The 20,905-nt window shown below is 44.0% G+C and overlaps 1 protein-coding gene across 6 annotated transcripts in view; it reads right to left on the reverse strand.

Annotated features, from left to right (window-relative positions):
- Positions 1-20,905, reverse strand: part of LOC111875779 (Krueppel-like factor luna) — a 284,213-nt gene that overhangs the window by 194,853 nt on the left and 68,455 nt on the right. The window contains exon 1 of one of the 6 annotated variants that reach the window (XM_023872319.2): positions 9,820-9,841. The exons of 4 other annotated variants lie outside the window; for them this stretch is intronic. The gene's annotated coding sequence lies outside the window, so the exon portion shown is untranslated. Of the gene's footprint in view, positions 1-1,279; positions 1,296-9,819; positions 9,842-20,905 lie in introns of those variants that run through there. One more of the 6 variants, XM_033750281.1, reaches the window with a different exon arrangement.

Below are 20,905 nucleotides of genomic sequence, written 5' to 3' on the forward strand. Positions count from 1 at the left end.
CCGGTACATTCAGAACTAATGAACTCATCTAACGATTGTGCTGTCAACTGTCAGTCTCTTGTGGAAGGAGAGTGGGACCTAACCACATCTGATTTAAACTCACGTCAATTCTGCCTGTCAGTGACGTCAACTTATTTTGTACACTGTGTGATACCAGCATCTACAATCACGTTTACAATGTGCTACGTAGCCAAATATTGAATTTTCTACAGCAGGTCTTTTAGTACCTGATCGCTCTCAACAGAGCGCGCAGCTAATATTGGCGAGTACACTACGATACGGAGTGTATGGTGTGTAAGGGGAAAAAAGGTAACGCTGTCCTTGTAACAGACTGTCAAGGCCTATAGGGTTGTGAGACGTCGAGGCTCCAAAATTCTTCTAGAAATTCGGATCATAGATGATGATGAGGTTGTCAGCCTTATGCGCCGGCCGCCCTTTACCCACAGGAAGATTACTGGTACTCATTTATGTTACAGGCTGAGTCGACCGCAGGGCCACAGTGCGGCTGGACTAGGTCAACTGGAAAACCTAATGACCTAATCGGGAAGCAAGCCCGTGACTTTCCGGCTACAGGTTATTCCCTTTTTTTCACTGCCTGTACAGCCCCTTTGGCCCCTGGCCTCCGATTTTTCAGCTTCAAGATCATTTTGCAGGCGGTAGGATTCCTTGCACGAGTGATCAGCTCGTCGCAAGGCCTCTACCTAAACACAGGACAACACAAACACAGAATAATCACATACACACATCCATGCACTGAGTGGGATTCGAACTCACGATCCCGGCTTCCGACCGAGCGAAGACAGTACATGCCTTAGACCGCTCGTCTACTGAGACAGGTTCTATAGGTTATAACTGGGTTTTAGTTACACTGGGTCACCCACCTTCACACAGTGCAGCTACAAACACTAACCCTCTACTTCATTCTAAACTTCTCATTTCTCCACCTGCGCAACCTTGAGACCTCGCTTGGAAAGACAACCTGTACACAACTGAAGAGGCTTCAGAGGACGGTGAAGGTAATTCTTGAACGAATGTAATAACAGATGCAGAACATAAAACAATGAAACCAATTGGAAGACAGAAAATACAACAGAGGGAGACTGTGTGTTAAAAGAGAAATCAGAGAACAGATAAAGGTGAACAACGATACAGAAACAATAACACCCTTTAGAACTGGAGGAAACAAATATAAATTATTGGAATACTCTTGGCCGTGCGGTCTAAAGCAAGTTATGTGTTAAACCGCTCCAGCGAGGCAGATCGTGGGTTGGAATCTCACGCGAGGAATGGGTGTATGTCCGGGGTTTCCTTTGTGTCAGTGTGTGCGTGTGCGCGCGCATCCTGTCCTGTGTAGGCACAAGCCTTGAGATGGACCGATCCCCCGTCCAAGGCGGTAACCTGCCAATAAAAACGATAAAGTTGTCTCAGCGTTCATTTAATTAATCATCATGCCATGAAGACGGGTGGGGGAGTGGAGGTATAGCTCCACCATTCTTTACCTCGGCACTAGATGGAGATGAGTGATCAGCTTCAAGCACTGCGGCTTTGCCTGCCGGGAATCGCCCCCGGAACACAATGGATAAAAGGTTGGGTACGCCCCAGAGCCGGTCTTGACACCGTGGAGTACAGAATGCTTCCTTATCCCTATCGGGAATTGAACCCCGGCCGCAAGCCCTTAGTCGGTCACTGTACCGACTGAGCTATCCCAGATCCTAATAATTAACAGTTCCGAAGGGGCTGCGCCCTAACTCAAGCGGTTAGTCGCTGCCTTCCCACCGCTGCAGCCCGGGTTCACTCCCGGGTCTGGTCAAGTGAGATTTGTGGTGAACAAAGTGGCGCTGGGGAAGGTTTTCTCCGAGTGCTTCGGTTTCCCCTGCCAATCTTCATTCCACCAATCGCTCCACAGTCACCCTCACCTAACATCTGGGGCTGGTACAATAGGCCAGAAGTGGCCTTGGTACAAGGAACTTAGTCCCACCCCACCAGCAATAAAAAAAAAACAGTTCCGAACAAAAATATCTCCCTTCTCTACATCTAATCGTGCAGAAGATGAAAGAGTTTCAAGAGTGCATCTGCAGGGATGGGACGCTGTGTAGAGCTGCAGAAGTTCAGCAACGTTTCGGAGGAACATAATGCCTCCATCTTCAGGGTCTAAGATATGTTAAGCGAGAATCAAGCAAGCATATGAACGAAGTATTAGGAATACTGCACTTTCCTCCCTGTTGGGCAGTGCGACAGACGGACAGAGCCCATCTCTGTCTCATGAGACCAGCTCCCCAGTTGGACGCTGGATAGTGCCATAAACAGTCGAGGCCATGTTCTCACCATCTAGGTCCCTCGAGTTATCAAATAAACAAGAGTGGCATCAGCTGGGGTCTTCCCCGCACCAGCTAGACGTCATTCTCACTGGGCGCTCGGCTCGGTAAATATCACGAGCACTAGCCCTAATCCAGAGCAAGAACGGTATAACCCTCTCTACCCACTTCATACAACACGCGGTTATATGCTTCAATTCGAGGCTAATGGAAAATATCTGCGGCAACGTGCTTACGTTTTTAAATCACGGTGCGAATTATATGAACCAGTTGCATTTAACACTAAAAATTTCAGCATTTTACATTTCGCCCATACAGTGCAATCTTACAATAAACAGCGACTGTTTCCCTAACAGCATTAACCGGTTGGGATTTATAGGGGAGACGTAATGTGTTTCCTGTGAGGTATGTATTGAATCTCTATATTATTTGTGTGTTCCGTATGGTTCTCACAATAAACAGCGACTGTTTCCCTAAACAGCATTAACCGGTTGGGCTTTGTAGCGGAGACGTAACGTGTTTCCTGTGAGGTACGAACTGGATCTATATATTATTTCTGTGTTCCGTACGGTTCTCACAATAAACAGAGACTGCTTCCCTAAACAGCATTAACCGGTTGGGCTTTGTAGCGGAGTCGTAACGTGTTTCCTGTGAGGTACGAACTGGATCTGTATATTATTTGTGTGTTCCGTACGGTTCTCACAATAAACAGAGACTGCTTCCCTAAACAGCATTAACCGGTCGGTTTTTGTAGCGCAGACGTAATGTTTCCTGTGAGGTACGAACTGCAATTTTGAAGATATCATGGTCTTTCTCAGTAATTAGCTTATGACCGCGACAAACGACAGACCCGTCTTCTTGTCAGAGAGGGCGTCCCACACCAACAAACCGTAACTGTCTGGCAGTAACAAAATTCTGGTCCTGGCACCAAGACAGACTGATCGACTGACCATCGGTCGTAACGTAACTTTGACTTGAAGTAATTAGGTATTTAACTAATTAAGTAGCGTACCAGCTGACTTTCTACATCAATAACCATATAACGAATTAACATCTAGAGGTGCCAACTGACTTGTTAACAAGAGGCCCGCAATGGCAAGCAACATTTTCTTTGTAGTTCATACACAAATAAAATGAAATACATTTGGGTGTACATGCTTGCATTTTATTTAAATATACAGTACTACGTGACGTATATCGCCCATACTACACACTATGAATGTTTGTTAAGAATGTTCTGTGCGGCTAAGATAATTATCCGGAAGGCATCAAAGGGGCTTGAACGAGCTCTCTGAGTTCCTTATCTTCACGTTACAGCGTATCGAGCCCTCACTAGATTTCAAAACAAAAGTTTTCTATACATTTCTTATTTCTGTGACTCATGCTAACCATCATATTCCTCTTTTTTTTTCTGTCTCTTCATTGCTTCATCCATTTCTCTACCCTTACCTGTCTTCCTCTTTCACCTCAGTTCCCTATGCCACTGTTGCTCCCGAAAAGGGACCCGCACAGGGGCCCGTGAAGCAACTCACTACCCGAATATTTCATGATGACTTTACTTACAGAAGAGGTGCGGCCATGATAGCAGCCTCTGCCGCTGGCATCACCACCACTCGCATACAAATCTGCCCTCACACAACATGTCAATGAAATAAGGTACGGTCAGTTAATAGGTCATCATAGTCACATACGCCTTTCGCACTCCACATATCGGTCCAGTGACGTGTCCTTGGCGATATAGTAATATTCGATTAACGCCCAGTATAGATATACACAAACATTTTCACAATTTATTTAAACAGAAAATACAGGGCATAAGTAAAGATGAAATGAAGACCATTTTCCTGAACGTGACGCCGTGTGGTCTGGTAGAAGTTCACCGACGTCCCGAAGGGCCCTACTATTTCCATCTTCAGGGTTAAGAGTAAAGCGTGGAATATCATCGACCCTGAAAATGGAAGCATGACGTTCTTAATAAAAAGTCTGTGAAATTCTACAGGACCACACGGCGTCACACCTCAGATGATGGTATTCCTCAAAGTCACCGTTGTGAGAAACCTCAAATCTGACATTCTGTGTATTCCAACGGCTTAAAAACAGAACCTTATAGAAATAAGGAGATTCACTTAGATTTAAGTATTGTATATGGGTAAGTGTAACAGCCATAGAGAACTCGGCGTCGTGTGATAGCAGACGTTCGCTTCCAGCTAATTATGGTACATTCTCCATTGTTAAAGAGATTTACCCCTTTGTGTGGAAACCCCACATCAGACTGCACAATGTAAAACAATACCATCTGCTGACAAGGAATTAGCCACGAAATTGAGTGAGTACATCTCACAACAGGCTTAGGTTACAGCCATGTAAAGGAGCTCTCTCTGTGGGCTTTGCCAGTAACGTCGTTATTAACGGTACTTCTAAGAATGGCAAAGATAAGTTCATTTTGTACCACCTTCTCTGGCAGGTTACAGAAGTCAAAGATTTTGTCATTCGTGATCAGTCGGAAAAAGAAAACAAACAATTTTCGCTCTCAAGATAGTTTAATTTGCGAAAGTAACAGAAATACTTATTATCAAAGTGAAATAATCAAACCCTAGAGTGAAAATTAATTACTCTTTGAGAAAATTGTGATTCCCTCCGACCTCCTTGTATTTCGGTTGGGGCCCAAAAACGAAAAATTTATCATCCTTCCTTCATCTTAGTTCTTGTAACATAACGCAATAAGAGACCGCAATCTGAAGAGATTATTTTTAAATTACACGAGTAACAAAAATTAAGATGTGATACCGTGTAGTCTGGTAGGGGTTTACTGACGTTTCACAGTGATGTGCTGCTTCCATCTTCATTGTATAACAGATATACACAGCGTCACACCACAGGAGACAGATACACAGTAGAGAATAATAAACTCCAATAAGATTCAGTCACAGCCATCAGAATATCACATTTCAACGAAGTCGAGAGCTCTAAGCACATCGCAACAACTGCAGAGCGTACATTAACTGCTGTATAATTATCTCCAAACTGTAAAACTTACGGGAAAAATGCTTCTGACATAAGATGTGTTTCACTTTTCTCTACAACTTTTATTCGAATCATTTTTCGTTCCGACAAATATTTAGCGAGTTGAGCTCGAAATGTGCGCAGAAACGCGCATTCACCTGAAGGTCGAGATGTGCGCAGAAACGCGCATGTGTTCACCTGAAGGTCGAGATGTGCGCAGAAACGCGTATGTGTTCACCTGAAGGTGGAGATCTGCGCAGAAACGCGCATGTGTTCACCTGAAGGTCGAGATGTGCGCAGAAACGCGCATGTGTTCATCTGAAGGTCGAGATGTGCGCAGAAATGCGTATGTGTTCACCTGAAGGTGGAGATGTGCGCAGAAATGCGTATGTGTTCACCTGAAAGTCGAGATGTGCGCAGAAACGCGCATGTGTTCACCTGAAGGTGGAGATCTGCGCAGAAATGCGTATGTGTTCACCTGAAGGTGAGGTAAAGGTAAAGGTATCCCTGTACAGCCCGGGTATTTAGGTATTTAGAGGTGACAGTCCTCTGACGCGGAGTAGGAGAAGTATTGGTAGTGGAGGGGAGAGCTCCAGCATGCTGACAAGTGTATAGGGGAATGCAGTACAGGCGTTCTCAAAAGGAAATAATTTCTTACCTCATTGTGTTGCATAGTGTTGGCGGCTTATTCTCGTTGATGTTCACACATCCGATGTTAAGTATTAAGTGCCGAATGGCAGACTGTTATGCACTATACAATATTATACACTTTTCACTGTTATATACATGAAGAGTTTATTTACATGTTACACGAGTCTATTCTAAAGGGGCAACACCAGCAATGTCCGCATAGATATCATCTCCACGTGCCTGTCCATCCTCGTCACCACCAGATGAGTCGGAGCTATCATCAGAACTGTCATCACTATCACCGCCAACATGGAACGTTTTCTTCAACTCTTCGTGAACTTTTTCCAGGGTAGGTCTCTGTTTTTCGACTATGTAGAAGTCATTAATTGCTCTTCGCACCACAGACTCGTTAAAGTCGTCCAAAGTGACTAGTGGAGATTTCCTAGGTCTTTCTTTATGGGGTGTCGAAAAGGAAGTGGAAGCCCAGGATTCGATACTTTTTGTTTCTCTTATTATTCTTCTGACACTACTTTCCGATACACCTGTTGCCTTTGCTACTTCCACTCCTATGTTCTTCGGTGTAATTGTTGGCCCAGTCTCTTCCATATACTTATATACATTACTAACAATTTCTCTTGATTGTGAATGCAACACTTTTCCACTCAATTTACTTCGTGTAGATGGCATGTTAAAGGAGACAGAAAAATGTACAAATGTAAATAAACAAAAAAGAAAATCAAGGAATAAAAATAAACAATAAAATATTAATACAGTAAATAGAGAATAATAAACTCCAATAAGACTCCAAAAGTCAAAACTTTTTAACTTGACTGTACAAAGAAGAATTCTTTTAACTGAACTTGAGATGTCTGCTCGCACTGAAAACAAACGAATGACTAATCACAAGACCCCTCAACTTTCACGAATGGAACTGCCCATCCACTGCGCAGCTTTTCCTGGACTGTCACTTCTAAATATCCGGGCTGTAACGGGCTGTGGAGGCCCATAGAGTTGTGAGACGTCAAGGCTTCCACATTTTCTTTCTATTGTTGCCATGGGCGGTTGCCTAGCGATAGAATCGATACCGTTTCCGCGGGAACGTGTTTACCGACCCTTACCAAGCAACGCATGTTCCTTCTCGCGATCGTTGCACAGTAACGGTGCTACATGCTACATTATTATTATTATTATTATTATTATTATTACCATCATCAGCAACAGCAGCTGAATTTATAACAAACTGAGGAGGCTGGTGTAGCGGCAACACTCTGAACTTGAATTTGGGAAGTGCCCGGTTTGAATTTCGGCCAGGACATGGGCTATTCTGAGAGAAATGTTTCGTGGTCTGCCTCAGTCCTTCAAGAAAATGTCAGGATAAAATTTCGACCAGGCCACAAACGGTTCTTTCCAATTTCCCCCCTCCCCCATTTCGTTACAAACAATAACGCCATCATTCGAAACTATACAGTAGAGATATTTCATTCTTGCACGAAGACATACTTAGATATTTGGGCGTTAATTTCTCTGCCAAAGTCCTCAGCGTCTAACAGAGTCCCTGTTTTCTTGTTTACGGCATTTGTGTTACCACCTAACAAATCAACATCACCGCCATCGACCACAAGAAGTTGTAGGGGGAAACAAATGTCCACAGAATTTTATCAGTAAACACCATCAGTAGAGACCATACTGAACATGCCTACGTAACTGGAATTAGGAGAATGTCACGGCAACAGAGAACGTATCAGAAATTTACAGGCGATCGGAGATCCACTGCGCCGTTTCCAATGCAAGCGCAGAATTAATTACCATACCAGAGAATGAACCCAATTTCCTCTCAGTAAAAATGCAAACCGAAGTCTATCCCGTGTCGCCTTCTGATGCCTTCAAGGCACGTTAAGGCTACTGTCCGTATGTTGAGGCCTGGCCGCGCTTATCGGAATCCGCAGTTGAATTCTTCGAGTTCACTAACTGAGATGGGGGCTTTGGGGTGCGTATGGGATAGTAAAGAGCCTTAGATGCACTGCGTCACCCTACCTACCTACCTCCCTCCCTCCAGCAATGCGGCTACGAACAGTGCCCCGCTACGTCCTGCCAAATCTCTCATTTCTGCTCATGCGCAGCTCAGGAGTCAGGCACAGAAGCACGGCCTGTACCATAGAAGGTGTTTAATGTTCGAGGACGCTAAGTCGGAGGACAGCAACGTTAATTAACGTAAAACCACCCCCTTTCAAGTTATGTGTCGTTTAGAAATCTCGTTCACATGCCTCGGAGACACAGCATGTCCCGTGTTTATTTTAACAAAACCAAGAGACGAATGAAAACGCGCAAGTAAAGAGGATGGGAAGCAAAATACATATTTCGCTCTAAATTAAATCACCGAGCTCAGGGAAGCTGCAATTAACCCCCATTTCACATCCAAGTCATCAGATATACAGACGGCATAAAACAACGGAGATTTTTATTTTCTTATATCCTTCTTTATCATCTTCCGCTTCTTCTCTCTCTTCCCTCCTTCTAGTTCCTCGTTAAATTTTCCTTCCCCTGCATTTCTCTTCCCCCATTCTCTTCTTTTTACCTCCTCACTCCTTGAAGTTCCTCTTTTTTCATGTGTTTCATTTTCTCTTGTTCCCCTTTTCCTTATTTCTTCGTCTTCTCATTCTCCTCGTCTCCTCTTGCTCCTATCACATCTCCTAGTCCTCTTCTTTCTACTTTCTCTCCTTTTCGTACTCTGGGTCTCTTGACCTCGCTCTTATCCTTCTATCACGATCGTGCGTTCTGTATCTGAACGGGTTAATGCAAGAAGGCCACAAGCACAGTGTACAGGCGTGAAAATAGACGCCTCTGACTTCTACGGAGCTGTGCCAGGATCGAATCTAGGCTGGGCCACAAACCTTACCGATGTTTTCCGTGGTTTCATCCAGTCCCTCAGCGCAAATTCCGAGACAAAAGTACCTTAAATTGGGCCACGACCTCTTCCCTTCACATCCATTCCAATTCAGTATTGTCACCCAATCATTTGAAGTTATATAGGCTTAACGTGAGAGACTGATAACATCGTTAAACAAACTACAGTTAATACTTCAGAGTACCTTCTGGTATAAGACGCCTTATAGTTCAGTAGACTGTTAACGTGTGCGAGGAACCTGCTGCTTCCGTTTTCCTATTTTTCCCTGAAGATGGAGGCAGGGGCTGTGTCCGAAACGTTGACAAATATCTACCAAACTACATGGCATCACCCCCCCCCCACAAAAAAACACAGTCATCTTCATGTGTACCGCAGTGAGAACCTTGAATATGACTCGAAACTATGTCTTCAGCCAAGAGATTCATAACAATGTTTTCGACCCGTGGGTGATGCTCACGTGAGATCCGTGACATCCGTCTTCACTGCGCTGTGATGGATGCATTCCTTGTACGAAGCTTCAGCAGGTTGCCTACCTAAGCAGGCTATACATGGTAATTTGTCCTCGTTAGTCATAGAGTTACCAACGCAATCTGTACTCTCAGCTCGGAACTAAATTGCATCCAATAAAACAAAATTCATTTACCACAAATAAGCTTATAAACTCGCCCCTAACTACACTACCCCCCATATGTGAATGAGTCATACAGGCTCGGACACTGTGACACGCAATAACAGATCAGTACCATGCGTGCAACAAGGGACTATCTACCAACAGACATGTTGCAATACCCGAACATATTGCTGTATCGATGGAAGTGCCTCCGCGGTCTATCCAATGGGCACCGGGGGCTCTTTCTCCGGGGGTAAAGCGGCCGGGGCGATGTCAAGAATTGTTGAGCTAAACCTCTACTCCATCTTGTCTTTACGGCACAATGCTTAATTAAATAAGCCCAGGGAAAACTTTACCTTTTATGCTAAGCACCAAAAAGATGCTGATCTTGCTGGAAATCGAACCACGACCTTCTGTCTCCTTATACTGGCTGAGTCGGGTAATAACGAGAGAACTGTGTAGCTGGCTCGTGCCCAAGGAAGTGAATAATGGCCGACCTGAGCTACAGTGTCTCAGTCTATCAAGCTATCCGTCATCTCATCAATACAACAACAGGAAGAGAGCTTCGTGGGTGCACTGCAGACTAACCCCCGAGGGAATGAGCCGCAGCCTCACTGAAAAGAAAGACACTGGCTTTATAATACAACTGGTTTGGATGTCACGAAACAAAAGCTGAAAACAAAGCTAATATGTAACCCTCGAAGTTCAATCGGAAGAAACTCCCCTTTTCTTTTTCATAGGGCGGGGTGAGACTCTGTATGGGTGTGAAACTTGGTCTCTGACATTAAGGGAGGAACACAGACTGAGGGTGCTTGAGAACAGGGTGGTGAAAGTATTTGGACCGAACAGAGATAAAGTGTTGGGAGGTTGGAGAAAACTGAATAACGAGGAGCTTCATAACCTGTACTCTTCTCCAGGTATAATTAGAATGATCAAGTCAAAGAGGATGAGATGGGGAGATCATGTAGCACGAATGGGGAGAAGAGGAATTCATATAGGATTCTAGCGGGAAAGCCAGAAGGAAGAAGATCACTAGCAAGACGTAGACGTAGATGGAAGGATAATATTAAAATGGATATTAGAGAGACGGGACTGATCTGGCTCAGGATAGGGACCAATGGTGGGTTCCATAAATGTTGGGGAATTCTTGAGTAGCTGAGCGAATGGCGGTTCGGCGAGAGAAAGTCAACTCCCTGGAATCTGTTAGGGGTGAGACTGAGCCCCTCGGTACTTACGCCATTAATGGGCCACTGTACCAGCCCCGGATGACAGATGGGGCTATTTGTGACAGGGGAAAAGGATGTACCAGGAGAAAAACTGCCCGTGCCACTTTGTCCACCGCAACTCCCGCATGAACTGACCTGGCTTGGAATGTGAGCCGTTGCGGTAGGTAAAGACTAAGTGACCGCAGTGGATTCGAAGTCAAAAATGATTACAATTGTAAACGTCTATTATTATTTGCACACAGAGTTCCCTCACACTTTACTTAGGGTCTGTAATATGTGGATTTAAACCCCAAATTGTTTCAAAATTCTGTATTGAACCCCATAATCCACCAAGACGGAGTTTAGGGCCGCGCCATAGCTCAAGCGGTTAGTCGCTGGCTTCCCACCGCGGCGGTCCGGGTTCGATCCCGGGTCTGGTCAAGTGGGATTTGTGGTGGACAAAGTGGCGCTGGGGCAGGTTTTCTCCGAGTACTTCGGTTTCCCCTGCCAATCTTCATTCCACCAATTGCTCCACAATCGCCCTCACCTATCATCTGGGGCTGGTACAATAGGCCAGGAACGGCCGCAGTGCAAGGGACTTATCCCACCCCACTAGCAATAAAAAAAGGACGGAGTTTAAAACTGCGTCTTAACAGAATCAAACCATACCGCTCTTTTGTCCTAATGAACTCACAGTGTTTCCTTCATATTGTAACCCCGTTACACCGTTCTGTATGAACCTGAAGATAGCTGAAAAGCGTACTTAAGAAGACATTTACGTTCAAGCAAACCAGAAATGAAACAGCAAGAGAATATGACCTTAGTGGGGTGCTTCACCACGCCGCTAGGTACGTGACTTAGTAAAACATAGGAGAGGATGTGGAAGGATGTAGTAGTAGTCTGATCCAGATACAATCCCGAATTTTGCCTGCGAAGGAGTAATGAAAATTATGAAAAACGCCCACGTCAAGACATCCGGCGTAGCGGCCGAGTTTCGAAGCGAGTACCTCCCGAATATATATCAACCTACTGACAGAAATAGTTTCAGTTTTCGTGGGTTAATCGACTACGTTTTCAGTACCAGGACACTCGTGTAATGTCGGACAGTACGAGGGAGAGTCAGTAAATAAGCCACAAATACCTATAAAACGTAAAATATGTGATATTCTCGATATATCCTCCGCTTGTCCCATCGCTTTACCAGTGCGTCCAAACCCGCAACGTAGAAATCTTTTGACTGGTGTCTCAGCCACTTCCGCACCTCCGTTTCAACCTCTTCGTCATCAGCCAAACGCTTACCAGCAAAGTGGCATTTTAGCGGACGAAAGAGATGGAAGTCACCAGGGGCCAAATGTGGACTGTAAGGATGTTCAAGAAGTTCCCACTGTAGTTCCTGAATTCTCTCCAGGGTTGCTGGAGCTGTATGGGGTCTGGCATTGTCACCATGAAGCAGTACCCATCTTGCCAGTTGGCCTGCATCAACTTCGCACAGTACAATGTAATGTTAACTCTCACCAGGCTTCTGAAAATGGGTTAACAATACTTCCTGATGAATAGCAATTGAAAGAGATTTGGAAGGAAGCGGTCCTCGCCTAATCGAAATATTATAGCGGCATTTTCCTGGAAGGTCTGGGGGAACACTATGGGAATTCTTCAGTCAAGATAGTCGGTACCCTGGTCGAGATTCGAATAGAGGACCTCCACAAATAGGATTATAAAACGCTACAACTATGTGTAAGCTAAACTGTTCGTTAAATATAAAGTTCTACGTAAGTATACTTCTGCGTGTTATCACACATTATGACGTAATCATATAAAAACATTTTTACATGCGGTTAGTCACTGGCTTCCCACCGCGGCCGTCCGGCTTCGGTCCCAGGTCAAGTCATGTGGGATTTGTGGTGGACAAAGTGGAAATTGGATACATTTTCTCTTGGTACATCCGTTTCCCTTACCGATTCTCATCCCAGCAACTGTTCCACGTCGATTGATAATCCTATCTTCGACGTTACGAAGTTGTTGTTAAATAACCAACGTGAATAATATTTTTCCAGATCATTCTTGGCTCTCTCGCATTGCAAAACTGTAAAAAAATGCCCCACTGGGGAGCTGTATGAAAATTTGTCATCGTTTGTCCTTGAAGCTCTCACAACAATAACGAGCAGTCCACACGAAGACTTACATGCGCGTTTCTTCGACAGGAGCCCATTTTGAGTACAACTGTAAATAATTCGTGAGCACTACTGGGTTTTGGACTTCGTCCATTCTTCGGTAAGTTCCAAGAACCCAGTACTCCCGAGTGTCTTACACCATCGCCAGAACCATTTACTTGCAAATGTTTACCACAGCAAAAACTGTGTCGAACTAAAGTTGCAAACAAAATAAACAACATATTTTATGTACAGAACATACTGTCACGTGAGTGACTATAGACGGGGTTTGGATTAGTAATCGGATTTATTGAACTCTTAAACAACTCGTAACTACAAACAACGGTGACAGTGTCACTGAGTCACACACTCCAAAGATCACTGTAACTACAGCACGCATAGTATTCTCAATCTTCATTAGCTGTTGCTTGGTAGCGGCTTCCAACGGGGGACTTTCTCCTTTCTCTGTGCTCCCGAACCGTCCCCCGGCCTCAGCTACCAGCTTCTCACCTCTCACATCTGAAACTCTCAACTGACTGTCTGGCTATTAAATTCTTGCTGATCCTCGTCAGCACAGTTAGTCTTAATTTTAGTTTCTGACTTCTCAACTGACTGAACTATTATTTCTCGTTATATAGCCCCGGCACGGTCCGCACACGGTCTGTTCCCCAGAAACGGCTGCTGTATCGTCTCATGTTTACACAGCTGTTACTTAGCAATGGGTCCACATCTCACAATATTTTCAGCAAGTCTTTATGGTTTTCAAATATCATGAATATAAAAGAGGACTTCCATATATATCGTTTTAATACGTTCAATAAATTGATAGAAGAACAAAAACACACAAAAGAAAGTAATAGCCAACGTAACAAGTTCGATCTTATAATACATCAGAACAGGCCCACATCAACGTCACAGACACAGGAAGTATAAATTACACGGCACAGAACACTCTAGAACAGTGTAAACAACACAGCAAGCCATGAATAAACACGGACAATACTAAGGTAGGACAAAATACTAAAATATATATATATACAGTAGGGTCGCTGAAATTAATACAATACCCATAATACGAGTATATTTGCAGAATCTCCTTTCTCAAGATAGACAGGCGGCACAAGATCAGCCACCTCTAAGAAAGGCAATAGGAGAACTGACATAAACTTGCATGGTTTATAAAAATTTTAATCTTAAACAACAAACTTTTTTAAAAAACTTTAAAAAATTTTAATACCAGGAAGGCTCCTGTGACTGTGAAAGGTTGAACATTGTGTACATTGTGTATTTCAGAAATTATACGTGTATGTACATAATTTAACACCTATTGTAATAGTAGTTTCTGGAAAAAGTACTGATGCCCTCTGAGGATGATCCGTAGGGATCGCACCATGTAAGGGTGATGAGTTTTCAAGTGATAAAACTTAAATAGTCACACTGGACGGTGTTGTTTTTGTCTTTGTAATTGTTAGTGTGACGGACCAGAATGAAAACCTCTGAGTGCATTTCTTGACTTGTTGAGATACAATTTTATGCCTTCCGTCACCACCTGTTTACGAATCACGCGATACAGAAACCAGAGCAATGCGACTGGAAAGCTCTACTTAGGAGACAACAAAATCTACCCCTTATTTCTGTTTAGCACTAACAATTTATGACGTAAGAACCCCGACCTAACCTCACTACAGAATGTGCGTGTTCCCAAACTATTTTGGGAGTAATCTGATTTCTAGGTTTATTTGCAAGATTGCCAATATTCTGGAGTGGGCCTGACGATATTAGGCGACGAGGCGATGAGGCTGCATTAGGGCCGCCTTGCAGAGGAGACACGGAGCGTGGATTACATGACATTGAAAGACTGATCACGTCTATTGACTCCAATCTCAGGCGGTTATCGGCTATTGAGAGGCTCATATTGGCATCTATCATTTGTGGACAGTAACAATGCAATTTGTTCACTAAATTCGTCCCTTCAAGACACAATGGTAACTATACGTGCCACCTGCTTTAATATGAAGGAACTCTACATTCTGTCCAAACAGTGTATTTATGCATCTCCTACAGAACTGACCTTCTCCTAGTGCCAAGATTAAAAATACATGGAGCTACAACTCCACTCCCCATGCGTCGCCATGGCGTGGTGCTTAATTAAGCAAAGAAACGACTTTCGTTTCCACTTATGAATATGCAATTTTCCGATTTAAACCGAGATTAACGGCCGTGTGGCATCCGTTGCGCTGATCACGTGACACCCGCTACCCGCTAAAGTTGGCACTAACTTCGCCGACAAGCGGCGGTCGCTTGGTGGCTATATTTCGCTTACGGACTATAGGCTACGGAGTTTTTATACGGATTTCATAAGGATCTTCTTTATTGGAAAGAATTAAAATAGAAAAGGAGGCCGTCTGACAGACCAATGCATAAATGTAAGAATAATATTAAAACGAACTGATGAGGAACAACTTGTAAGGAAACGAATTGGGTTGATCTGGCTTGCTATCAGATCTAACGACCATGAATAGCACATAAATACGCGTCTTCATAATCAACTGAAGACCCGTGTTCACATGGCAGAATAGAAAAATGTAACAAATTGTATTGTATGGAGACGGAGAGAAAAAGTTTGTGGGGGGGGGGTGATGAGATTGAAGGAGACATTAGACTTTAGGAGGGAGATACATTTTTCAGAACTACGTCTGTGAGAAGGTAAAGCGTTAGGAAGTGGACTTTGTTGCGAGCAGAGGACAGAAGTTGAGCTCAGGCCATACTGTGTATGGTGAGAATTTTGATATTAACGTTCTGGTAAAGCTACACTAGGGTGGTATGTTGATGTTACCATTGTGAGGGCAGCATGTGAAGCAAACAGTGCAACGTGGTACTTGGGTATGAACTCAGCATTTTCGCTAGGACCGAGGAAACCCTCGGAAAACCCTGTTCGAGTTGGCTTGCAACATGATGAGCAAAAGTCAAAGTTAAGCTGCGACCGATGGTCAGTCACCAAGCCTGTCTTGGTGTCAAGATGCATCTGGGCCCCAAGAACAGATTTTTATTACCTTCAGACACTTGCGGGTTTGTTGATGTGAGGCGCCCTCTCTGACGAGAGGATGGGTCTGTTGTTTACAACTGCTTCTGGTTCTCGCCAGCGCAGTCATTCTAGGGACCACATTTTACTGTCTCAGATTTGAGCCTCCTCCAACCTGGAGAGCCAGGTCTCCGTATTTATATCCCCCAGGAACAGCGTGGCCCAGTTACAATCCCAGACATTGGGTGCCCTTTTCGTCTCCTCCTACGACTCGCAGGGCTACTCAGTCCGTACCTCAGAGGAAACACATTACGTCTTCGCTACAAAGCACAACCGGTTAATGCTGGTTAGGGAAACAGTCGCTGTTTATTGTGAGAACCATACGGAACACATAAATAATAGAGACACAGTTCGTACCTCAAAGGAAACATATTACATCTCGGCTACAAAGCCTAACCAGTTAATGCTGTTTACCGAATGACTAAGTTGCCATTGTAGCATAAGATACGGAAGTTAGGCATATCTGCTCTTCAAAGCCTGTACCGACAGATGACTTGTGTGTAGTGCAAAAGGAAGAATTTTCAGCAACATGTTATATGTGCGAAATATACATTTTACGATAGGCCAAATATATTCATAACAGACAAAACCATCCTCTCGTCATAGAGAATGTTACATAAGGACTATTACCGCAAGGGTTCAGCTGAAAGAAAAATCTCTGGTTGTGCTTCTCAAGGGGTTTGACGCCAAGACGAACTGACTGGCGGTAAATCGCATGTCGTAGAGTACCTCTGACTCTGACTCTGACTTTTGTTCAGGGAAACAGTCGCTGTTTATTGTGAGAAGCACACGGAACACACAGACACACACTGTGTGGGTGGGTAGCGTGCAAGGCTTTTTAATGGTAAAGCAGGCGTTACTATGCTCTTCTTTGGGGCCCCATCAGCCATTTGAGACTTCCTGCCCATCTCCTATTCCTCTAATTCAACTATGGGCATCAATATTTAACCACGTAATTATCCTGCACTAGTGCTAGAAGGTTCATCACCGCTAATCCCATAGACAGCCACCGGACTGCATCCTTAACTAAAATTCTCATCCTAACAACTTATTTCCTTCACATGCATATTAATGTTATCCTCCTACACCCTTCATAGTTTCTCATGTTCAAGTCCGAATCTCTTCCGGGACATCGACTACTTGACTAGAGTTTCCGTAGTTTCCTTCGGTCCCTCCAGGAGTATGCCGGGTCAGTATCTTATAATAAGTCTCGACAACTTCCTTCCACATCCTACCTAATTTACCACTCACTGCTCACCCTACCATTCGACCCTATAATCTGGATACTCACAGCATCGTGATATGGTTACAGTGTTTCCCAACTGCCGGGCCGCGGTCTCACAAATGTTGGGAACGTTATTTGCCTTATTTACGAACCCGAAACAAAATCTGTGCAACATACGGGCATATAACATACATACACAGATACAGTCCCTTCGAGATCCATATACAAATTGGAAGATGTGAGACTCTGAGGGCGAATGAATGGGCAGATCAGTCGTGTCAACGTGGAACTGGAAACCAAAGCTTCAGATACTCGCATCTCCTCGGCGTTCGTGATCAGGGTCGACCTGATAATGCAGACGGAAAAATCTCTTAATTCAACACTGACACGGCTGATCGGTCGAGAAAATTCTAGCAGATAAAACAGGGACTCCCCTGTTACAAGATCGCTTTTGAAGAGCAAGAACTACAACTTGCTGAGACAATTTGTAGGCCCTTTAGGAATGTTTTGTGCTGTACTGTTATTCAAGAACATTACAGTAATAATCTCGAATATAATATTACTTTTGTTACAACGCCCCTTATCAAAATGCCTCGAAACTTCTACGATTTAAGTAAAAAAGTAAAGCTATCCCTGTAACTCTCAGTCGAGGCTTCCACATTTTCTAGACAATCCGCTCACAGATGGCGATGAGGTTGTCAGCTTTACGCGCCGGCCTCCTTTTATCACCCCGGAAGATTCCTGAAACTCGTTTCTGTTAGAGACTGAGTCGACACCAGGGCCATAGTGCGGCTGGAAGGATTAGGTCAATTGAAAAATTCAATAGCCTCACTGAAAATCGAACTCGCGACCTTCCGGCTTGTAGCATAGCGCCTCAACCGATACCGTATAATCTGATATATGGGTACCAAAACTTCGAAGGAACTACTGTTTCTGTTTTCAACCCCCACGAAGTTGGAAGCAGCAGATCTCTCCGAAGCCTTTGCACCTGTCTAGCAATCAACACTGTGCCACATTCCAGAAAGGTGTATTAATGACAGCCATGAGAACCTCTAATCCTATAAATTCTCATTGCTTTCTTGATTTCGGGAAAGGAGAGATTTGTAAATCAGAGATCTAACAAACCAGCAGATCATTTATCATTCACTCGAGTGTAGAGTTTCTCAGATATCTCGTGCCTTCTGAGCTGCGCGACCTCAAGAGAAACCCAGCTTCATGGACAGACTTCCGAACAATATGGTTATGGAGGTGACATCAAATCATTATTGCTTCTTCCTTTTGTTTCTCTTCCTCCTCTTTCATCACTTTCTCCTTCTTCTCCCTCTCTTTCTTCCACCATTTTTATTTGCTCTCCTCTTCCTCCTATTTCTGAATCCTCTTTTCCTTCCTCGTGTTCTTTCTTTCTTTCTTTCTCGTATTCTCCTTCGTCCTACTTTTATCCTTCTAGTTACTCTCCTTCCCCTCCTCTTTTTCTTCCTTGCTTTGCTCTTCAATTCTGTTAATCGTTTTATTTTTAATTTCCTCCCTCCCTTCTTTTCTTTCTTCTTGGTTTCTTTTTACCTTCTTCTTCTTCTCTTCATCGTCCATTTATTTCTGCTTCATCTCCCCTTTTCTGATTCTGTCTTGTTCATCTTCTTCTTGTATTATCCTGTCTTTCCTTGCTCTTTTACTGCCTGTTCTCTTCGCCTTTCTCATTTCCTTTTTCATGCTTCTTCCACGTCTTCCTTCTTTTCAAATACATTTATCTAATTATTTTCCCCTCCCTTCCTTCGCCAATTTTCACCGTTTTTCTCCTTCCTGTCCGCTGTCAGCCATTGCCCATCCTGCGCATTGTGGAGGACGCGAGACTGGGCGAACCACCTTCATCCCGAACCTGTCTGCGGGCAGGGCCAGCCAACACTGCGTCGCGTCGCGTTGCGTCGTAATGTGGACCAGAAGAGTGTGTCTGATTTCATTCAAGACTCGAGAAAGTAATTTGGTTGCTTTAGCATGTCACACTCTTATCACCCCCTTGTACGACACCCACCCGGGGCCCTCGAGTCTCACAAAANGCCAGGACACCGCACATACCGACCCATGTTCCGTTGTCTCCCAGATCCTCGGTGAGTGCCCTTAACTAAGCCACGGCCAATTCCTGCAACACTTTTTCCAATTTCGTTCATTCAACACAAAACAATCTGACCCTGGCGCATCGTTAAACAAATAAAACAGTTCTATCATCAAGATTATTATCGTCCGTGATGTGATGCAGCATAATAAGGTAAAAAAACGTTCACAGGCGTTTCTGAGGAACGCAATGCCTACATCTTCAGAGTAGCATGAAGCGGAGCCTGAAAATAAAAGCAGTAATTCCCCCCAAAAATGTAAGTAAAATCCTACCAGATTACACAGCGCCATATCCTACAAGACAGCCACAGCTACGAGGTCCGCAAATGCAATGAGTCTGCAACCGCTGCCACCGTACAGAATGGGTGAGTCACTGTTACGCACCAGATGGCTTAAATATAATGACCCTTACGGACTGGATACATATTACTGTCTTCGCTGGCTTTTTTTTTTTGCCTTTTAGGGTTACTTTTATCTTCACTAATCCGGATTATCGCCTAGTCCGAATGATCCCCCCCCAGAAAATGCTCTGGATTATCGAGGGGTTACTCTACTAAAATAAGCAAATGCTAATTAAGCAACAAATATACCTAAAATCTCTTCCTTTTATCATGAGCTTCTCTTTATATATACACTATTATTTCTTACAACTTTTCATTAATTCTTCAAAGAGCTGCCTCATCATGGGCCAATCTTTGGTATCGCGTAGCAAACATCCGTTCTCCTTCACGCTTGAAACACAGTACACATGTAGAGCACTAATCATATGAGTCCTCCTTGTGTGACGTTCTCCGGCTGTCTCGCGTGAGAGAGATTAGGCAGTCTGGGTGTAGACCCGCAACATACAGACAGCATGCAGCACTACAGTCGCTAACAACGGGCAAGGAGAGAAACGAGCAAGATCCAGAATGCGAGAAGCTTTAAGCTGCAGGAATATTTGATGAAGTGGAGTCAACCTCCTTCACTACGAGTGGATACTTGAACAATTAGGGGTTGAAAAACTACAGGCGCTCTTTGTGCTGTGGGACAAAGAAATGTGACAGGGCAAGGGATGTATTTGCGGTTCTTACAGTGTAAACTGTGATGAGTAGTTTTTTTGCATATGACGCCGTGTAGTCTGTTAGAAGTTTATACACTTTTGGAGGAAAATACTGTTTCCATGTTCAGGTTAGAACAAAAAAAAAACAAGCAAAAAAACAAACTTACTCTTCGACCCTGGGGCAGTTAATTTCTTTCTGAAGTATATGAACTTTTCGAAGTACACGGCGTCATACTCCACAAGACGATACTCAAGTGTCTGTATATATCCATTCCACTACTGTATGTAAAGAACGCCTCGAGCACAGGGGGGAGAGGAAGAGGGACAGGAAATGGAAGCTTCCAGTTAAAATGAGTAAAGAATCGTGTTAAATCACAGAGAATCAAAATGGAACGAAGTACCGAGGTAAATAGAATTAAATTTTAAATGCCACCTTCAGTAACCTCCAGCGAATTCAGTTCACAGAGCAAGTTCGGTGTGGGGGGGTTCCCTCAGTAAATAGTATATATATACTGACGACGATGTAGAGAGAGGATATATATAAATGAATAGCAGGAACATGGCGGGCACCACATGGAGCGTCTCACTGTTTGCACCTCTCGTCCGCCTCCCCCCCCCCCCCCCCCCACCCCCAC

Source organism: Cryptotermes secundus, unplaced genomic scaffold, assembly GCF_002891405.2.
Source record: "Cryptotermes secundus unplaced genomic scaffold, Csec_1.0 scaffold1307, whole genome shotgun sequence".
Classification (NCBI taxonomy): Eukaryota; Metazoa; Arthropoda; class Insecta; order Blattodea; family Kalotermitidae; genus Cryptotermes; species Cryptotermes secundus.